We start from the raw sequence: 8,198 nt of genomic DNA on the forward strand, positions 1-8,198 counted from the left end.
ATCATCAAACAGAAAATAATTTTTGTAATGTTTTTAACAATATACTGTCTAAAATCAACAAGATCTCTTTTAATGGAACTATGAGTAAAATGAAATACCCTTGTATCATCACAATTTTAATTCCATTCCTGCAGAAATACTAGAGTTTTGAGTTTATAATAATCTGGTCTACCCCAGAATTGGGCACAGTGATGGATTTTTCCAAAAATACCTTTCTTGGATAATAAACATCATGACTATAGGATAATATATGCACGAATGCAACAAATTTAGGAGTAGTTTTTAAGGATAGTAGAACTAATGTGATGCTTCTGTTTTATCAGCCTTGAGTTTTGCCCCCATTTCCCACTTGGCCCACCCAAAGGTAAAGTATATGTGGAAATGCAAGTTGTTTTCCATAGCAAGCATGTATATGTGCATATACATAGATACATAGTGTATGTGGAAAAGCAGGGTATTTGTCTTACAGTTCTCCTCCATTTTCTGCCTGGCAGATGCTGCTTAGTGCCTGGTGCCACTTTCAAGTCTACTGCAGTCACTGGTGTTCTCACTAGTGTCACTGCCTGTGCTCCTGACTCAGGCCTTTTCGTAGGATGCTGCTCCATTCTCATAAGCTCCAACTAAGGAGAGAACTGGGTCTGTCATACCTTACTCTGATTTCCTGCCTTTTCAGTCTCCACAACCCTGCCTGACAAGGCTGTGCATTTATAACAAACTTAAAGAACAGAGAAACAAAAAGGAATTACAGTAGAGTGGGGATGGAGAGGTTTAAAACTCTTTAATAAATATCACTCTTCCAATAGCCAAGAGCAGAGAAACCAAGAAATTAGAGCCTTCATGTTGGTCCATCTGAGGCATGTCCTATTTTCTCCACCTTATTTCCTTATTCTCTGGTCTGTTTGTAATAGATCTCTTCCCATTGCTCCTCAGCCTCCTCCTGGAGCAGTAGCCTTTTCCAGGTCTGGTTTACTCATTCCATGACAGGCCCTGGGGGTTTGCATGAGAACTGCATAGATGTGGCCTTGGGTACTCCAAGTCCTCACAAGAGTCCCAGAAGGAAGAGAGGAGGTGGGGACAGAAGCATTGCAAGACTGGCAGTTCCAGCCCCCTCCAAGGCCTTTACACCAAGTTCAATTGCAGTTCTTTGGATTGTCTGATGGAAAACTATGAATCAGACAAGTTTACACAGATCTCAAGGATAAACCATAATATTTGTAAGAAGGACAGGATAAACAAGAGGTTGCATACTGGTGGCCCATTGACTAAGTTTGGCCCACAAATTGCCTATTTCTCATTTTATAAATCAGAGCTAATATTTACAAATCAAAAGGGTTCACATAAAATCTGAATTTCTGACCTTACATTAAAAAAACTGGAGAATACTGTTCCTTATTCATTTGGACCTCTTTGTAACAGAGTGAGATCTCTCCAGGTTATATAAGTTCCTGCCACTCAAACAATGATGAGTAGAGGCATTAATACCTCATTTGCTTTGGTAGTTTATATTATGCACCAGGCTTTCGCAGAGATTGAGGTTTTCTGGTGTATAAGGAAGAAAGAAATTTTTTTCCTACTTTCTAACTTTCCAGGTCTACTTGTACAACTGCCTACTCCCCCCCTTTTTTTTTTAATGTATATTTTACCCTTTCCAACTTGCCAGGAATGAGATAAGAAATGAATCAATTTCTAAACACTCCACGTTTTAATGTCTACTCAATTACCTTTACAAAGTAAATGTGGACAGTTGGAAAATACATTCTTTGATAGTGTCCAGTTGAAACATTTTAAACAAGTAATGGTTTATTGTGTTTTGTAAAAATGACATAAGGTCTTTAAAAATTATAAGCAATATAGAAAAGTGTAAAGAAGAAAGAAAAAGAATGAAATAAAATCTTGCTGTTCATAAATAACCATCATTAATTGGTGAACTGCTTTCCAACCATTTTTCTATAATAAGATTGATTGGCAGATAGATATAGAGATTGATAGATGATAATAGAGAGATAGATGAAAGAGAAATATTAGGTAGAATTTTAGAAAAATGGGATAATGCTATATACATTTTTAAATAAAAATATTTTAATTTAACTTGATTTTACTTGAAAGAAAAGCAAAAAGAAAGTTTTGCTAAACTTCCTTATTTACAATAAGGAAACTGACATTTAGAGAGATTAAGTTAATTTACTCAAGACTGCATACTTTGGAAGGGACAGAGCGAAAAATTCAAACCCAGACTCTGGAACCCATATACTCACAGTCACTTAACTATTCCTCATGGCTTTAATTATTCTTCTAGCCTTTTGGTGTAAAAGACTATGTGGCTGGATATAAAATTCTTGTCTCTTGCTTTATTTCCCTCAGAATTATATAGATTATATTCTGGAATAGAGTATAATATTGAGAGTCTACAGCCATTATAATTTTTTCTTCCTGTTATGACTTTTAAAAAGTACTTACACAATTCTTTCTTTATCCTTGTAACATTGATGTTTGTTTAAATTTTAGTCTGTTTTTTCCTTGGGATGTGTTTTACCCTGACATCTATAGATTGAAGCATTTATTCCAAGAAGGCCTTTTTCTCCCTATATATATTTGAATTTGTCTCATTCTATTTTTTAATTGTTGTACAGCAGTTGTTAAGAGACTCTGGAGCGAGCTGCCTGGGTTCAAATCTTAGTTTCTGGTTCTTACTGGCAATATGATATTTTGTAAGATGTGAGTTAGACACTGTGAGGTTTGTCAGTGTTATTACCACAGTTCCTGCAATGTAAAAAAAGGAAATGATAATGGTGCCTATCCCATAACATTGCTATGAAATTCAGATATGTTAATTATGCAAAGTGCTTAGTAGAAGTTCTGATACATAGTAAGCTTGCATTAACTTTTTAAAATCATTGTAAATTATAAATTAAACTTTAATTTATAACTAGATTTAATTATATTATTAATGATACTATATGGTTGTTATTAATTCAGGAATGCCAAGTATATACTTCTTGGATGTTCTTTTTCATCTTCGTATCAATCATCCTCTCTGTAATCATTTTCATATGACTGCTCTTTTACATTCCATTTTGTTTTATTTTCTTGAGCCAGTCTACCATATTTCAGTGTTGCCTATTCTATTTTGGCAGATTTTAACATAGATTGTTCTCTTCCCTTTCTTTTTTGAGCTCTTCCCTCTAACTGCTCTAACTGCTTTATATCTTCACTATTCTCCTATATCTTTTTTCAATAATTGAATATGTTAATCCTTTTTATAGAAGAAATCAGTTCCCTTTCTTTGACTTTGTGGAGAATCATCTTTGCAACTCTTTCTGTTTCTTTGGCTTCATCCTCTTGTAGTTTCCAGCCTTCGTTGTTCCTTTTCTCCACTTGTGTAATGAGGGACGAGCAGAGACAGCAAAGCTTGGAAAGTCTACTCATGGGTTTGTTACAGTGAGCATCATTTTACCAACTCCATTCTTTTCTTTTCTTTGTGCTGTTGTCTCTTTTCACTGTCGGGCTTCTCAAGATCAGTTGGCTCATAGAGACAGTATTTCAGTTACAGGTAGTGTTGCAGTCTGGCAATGGCTTTCTCTTCTCCTTCACCCTGATTCACTTCCAGCGGTCTTCACTGAGAGGCTATTCGGTAGGAAAAGTGATCTTCTAATACTATTGCTCTCTCAACTGGTTCCCTGTTGAAACATTTATCACCCAGGGTCCCATCTATATTCATATATCTCATTACTCTAGTCAGAGTATGCTTACGCATTTCTTTCAAGAAAGAGAAATGTGTATCTTATTTGGTCATCATGTCAGACACATTACCACTAATCTTTATAGTGACCAATAACCCCTTTTGGCTAACTAAGCATACGAGTGAGATTAAACTTTGGAATTTTCCAGTGCTCAAAATCCCGAAGTCTTCCCATGTTAGCTACTTAATATGGATCACACTTCAGATGATTTTAGGAAACACAAGGCATAAATCTGCAACTTGATCTGAAAACACTTTTAGTCAACTTAAGAACCAAATTAATCACATAAAATAATCTAAATTTTATTTTTCTTTTACTCTAAATAGAATTATTCTTTTGTTCATGTTTCAAAATCTACACTTTTTGATCTGTCCTTAATTAATCAGCCCAATGTCATTTGCCTCGAGGACACTGCCTTTCTGTCTTACCTTCTTTGATTTTCTTTGACTTTTTGGAGAACAATTTTTGCAACTCTTTTTGTAAGGTGAACATAAGGAGACTGTGTTCTCTTATGGTTTCCAGCCTTGATTGTTCCTTTCCTCCAGTTGGATAATGAGGGAATCTTAAATGCTGAAAGTAGTTGCCACATATTACATACAATAAAGAGAGCACAAATCCATATACTTACTTAGTACTTCAAATAGTAATGCCAAGACTGATTGATAAAAATCAGGTGTATAGTGCAAAGCCATATTGATGAATTCTATTCTTACCTTTTCTTAGATTCAAGGAAAGAAAAACGATATATGAGGAATGTTCTCTTTCTACTCTCCCTGACAATAAACAAAAATGATTAGAAGGCAGAGGACATGGAAATACAAACAAAACTAATCCATAATTTGTGAGCCCAGAGAATTTTTAAAAACAGTCACAAATGTAGTTTTATATACTCTCACTCTTCACCTTAGAAGAGAGAATCAGTAGATTTATTTTGTTTTCCTACTGTTGTGGGAGGGGTTTATATGTTTTTATGTGTTACTGCTATTGCCATCAAATTCAGTGTAGACCAAAATATACAATATGAATATAAAGTAATGTGACCATTCCTTTCCTCCTCTCCCCACCACAGAAATATTAGACAGTGTATTTTTGCTCCTTAATATGTGTTATATCAGGCTTGTTATCAGCTCTCTGCAGTCACATGTCTTTGTTAACATATGCATGTCATATAAAAATATTTTGCCCAGAGAAAACTACATTTTCATAGAGATTTTTGTTTGATGGCTCTGAATGTATCTGATGACTTAGTTTTATCCTCACTAAGTAATTTATTATGCAAGGTAAACTTCAACTTCATTGATAAGTCTCCAAATTTTATAATTTACCTAATGCTACATAAAAGACATAAAAGACGTAAAATACAATGGAGTCATGATTTTGTCCTGTATTTTACTTCTTCAATCTTGAATTTCAAAATCAGTTAACTGTTTTTGGAGAGGAAATTGTTACATGCAAGAAGAATCAAAAATTATGATTTAAAATCAAAAATTATGATTTAGTCTTTTTGCATGTGTGTGTGTGTGCGTGTGTGTGTGTGTGTGTCTATTTAGTGTCTATTTAGTGTCTATTTAGTTTTCACAAACTATGTCAGCACATTCAGAATATTGTTAGAAGAGAAGCCAATGTCACCCTACAGGCTGTTTATCTTCATCATTGCTATTGCTGTTTTCCTTGATTAACAATTCATTCCTTCAGTCATACCACAACCATATTCATTGAAAACCTGCTGCTTGTGAACATGATGCTAGGTGCTGCAATTACAACTGAGAATAACAAAGCCGGAATAAGTCTCAGCCCTCGTGGAGTTTGCATTCTAACAGGAAAGTCATATTATCAAACTTATCACTAAAGTGTTTATTTAGTTATCAGTTCTATGAAGGACAAATACAGGGCACCATGAAAGAATTTAAAATGAGGACCAGATTCATTTTAAGTTATCAGAGAAAACTTCTTTAAGAAAGTGATATCTGAGCTCAGCTATGAATTATGATTAGAAATTATCTTGGGGGAAGTGGGAAGAGTCAAACAGAGAAACAGCCTGCAAAAACCTTCAGTTAGGAAGGACCATGGCATGTTCACAGAGCAGATAGATGGTCCATGTGGCTAGATTGAGGGAAAGGGCTGAAAGAAGAAGTTGGTGAAATAAGCATCTACTTGATCACATATGCTTTTGTAGACTCTGGTGAGGATTTTGCTTTGTATCCCACCAAGATGGGACTCTTATTCTGACAGTTATACATTCTTGCATGTATAAATCAATACAAGAGAAGAGTTGAAGTCAAAAATCTTTTTATCACTAAATCACAGGATAATAAAATTATTTCTTATATCATAGCATCGTCTTACATGGACCTTATAACATTGCAGTCATTTAAAGAATTCCTTACACTAATGGAGATTAACTCACACAAGTAAGTATTTATTCACTGTCTGTCAAAAACAACAAGCATATTCACTATGCATCATTTGAGTGGCTAAAGTCATGACAATTAACATGTAAATCCAGTATTGGGTTCTGAGGACAGTCAGAATTATTCTATGGTCAAAAACCTTAGCATGGGGAAAGCTTCTTGAGAGAACTTTCTATACATCTTTCTAATGAGAACCATTTGATATAAAGGAAGGCCAATCATTCTCATCAAGGAAAATGGGGATATTTATTATAAGGAAGGCATAAAGTCACGATGACAGTGTGCTCCTGACTGAATGGCAGGTCACAGTCAAAACAGGGGAAAACGGAAGAGGAAAGGTAGGTGCCGCTGGGTGGAGAAAGCCTTTAAGGCACAATTACGCTGCATGTAATCTGAGGTTCACAGGGTTAGGTGTTTCTTGGCTTAGAAGAGACTAAAGCTTTTGCGCTCAAGGAAACGATAAGAAAGAAGCAACATTTCTGAGTAAGCGTTAGCTGCGAGTCTGAAAGTGAGACTAGAATATCAGTGGAGTGATGGTTCTCCATGATGAGAACCATCTCTTCAGGGGTTTTAAAGATCACAACCATCAGCCAACTTCGGTTTCCTGAGTTCATTTAATGAAGTAAAAGACCCCAGTATATCTAGGAATTTGGCCCTCTAAGGACACAACAGACTGACAGTAATAATAATAATTCACTTATACTTTCATGGTTCTTTAAAGTTCACAGAGCACTTTTATTTAGATTATGTTATTTAGTAATAGCTTCTATCCCCCTTAGGTATAGAGAGGAAGAAATGCGGAGCCTCTGAAATATTTTATGTCACCAATGTGTTAAAAAAAAAAAAAAGCAGCCACCTGAATTTTTTCTCCACCCTCAGCTGTGTTTTTTTCTATGCCCTATTGCATTTTGTATTTCCTTTCAAATAAGCATGAGCATACTACTTGGGGTGGAAAATTATTTGTTGTTCAAAACATCCAAACACAGTTTAAGCATGTATTTTTATTCCATATTTTGATTGTTTTCTCTTCACACAATCTATTCTGGTGTTTTGTTGCTTTGCCCAGATGTAAATGTGCCATTAACTTTATCCAGCCTGAATTAATTATCTTTTTATAGTAAAAGAAAATCCTCTCCTTTTGACAAGTAAGATGTTTGTGCTGTATTTATGAATAAATAAAGGCAGCTGTTATACACAGCATTTATTAATAGCATTGCTCTAAACATCACATCTGAAAATAAATCCACTCTTTTCAGTGTAATGTAAGCTCTTGGTGTCCCACAGTTTATTAAAGAGTGAAAGCCACAGATGTATTATCCACACTGCAGCATAAGAAAAATCAGGCTTTCTACAAGGCACTCAATTCAAAATTGCAAACGTAAGGCAGTGCTCTTTTAAATAGTTATTGTCTTTGCTGGTCATTTGGCCCCAACTCTTCAGTGCTTCACAGGTTAAGGGTCTGGAGCCCAACAAAGCAGCTGTCCCTGGAGCAGGAAGTGAACAGGCAGACAGGCTTCATCTAAATGGCCACAATTCTGCTCTTTCCTGCTTTTCAGTCAAATGGCTTTTTGATAGATGATATGGCCATTGTAGAAGGGATTTTTCCTTTGGTAAGGGAGAGTATGTACACAAAGCAGAGGAACCCTTTTCCCTCACAGAGAGGCCTTCTAAACTCTGAGCCAGACAAGGTAACAAAGCATAGCCCCTTGTCATCAGGATCAGTTCATAACGCTCCAAGGAGTCGGCTGGGGCTTCAGACATCCCCTGTTTGTCTGAGCCTGGTCTCCCACCACACCACACTGTTTCTCAGCAGAGCCACCTTGTCCTGAAGGATTCATTTCATTGCATAGTCATCTTTATTTTATTTCCAACAACAAACATAAAATGTGCTCAAAGGAGTGAATAATTACAAGCAGTGGTAAAGCAAGCACTGGGTGGTGGGACGTCTGCCCAGGTGCAGGCTTTAAGGGGTACATTGTCTCTAGAGAATTTAAAAACAATAAAAAACTGACCAAAAATCTGTCTACGTTTATGATCGCTATGTGCC

Source organism: Choloepus didactylus, chromosome 3 (genome assembly GCF_015220235.1).
Source record: "Choloepus didactylus isolate mChoDid1 chromosome 3, mChoDid1.pri, whole genome shotgun sequence".
Classification (NCBI taxonomy): domain Eukaryota; kingdom Metazoa; phylum Chordata; class Mammalia; order Pilosa; family Megalonychidae; genus Choloepus; species Choloepus didactylus.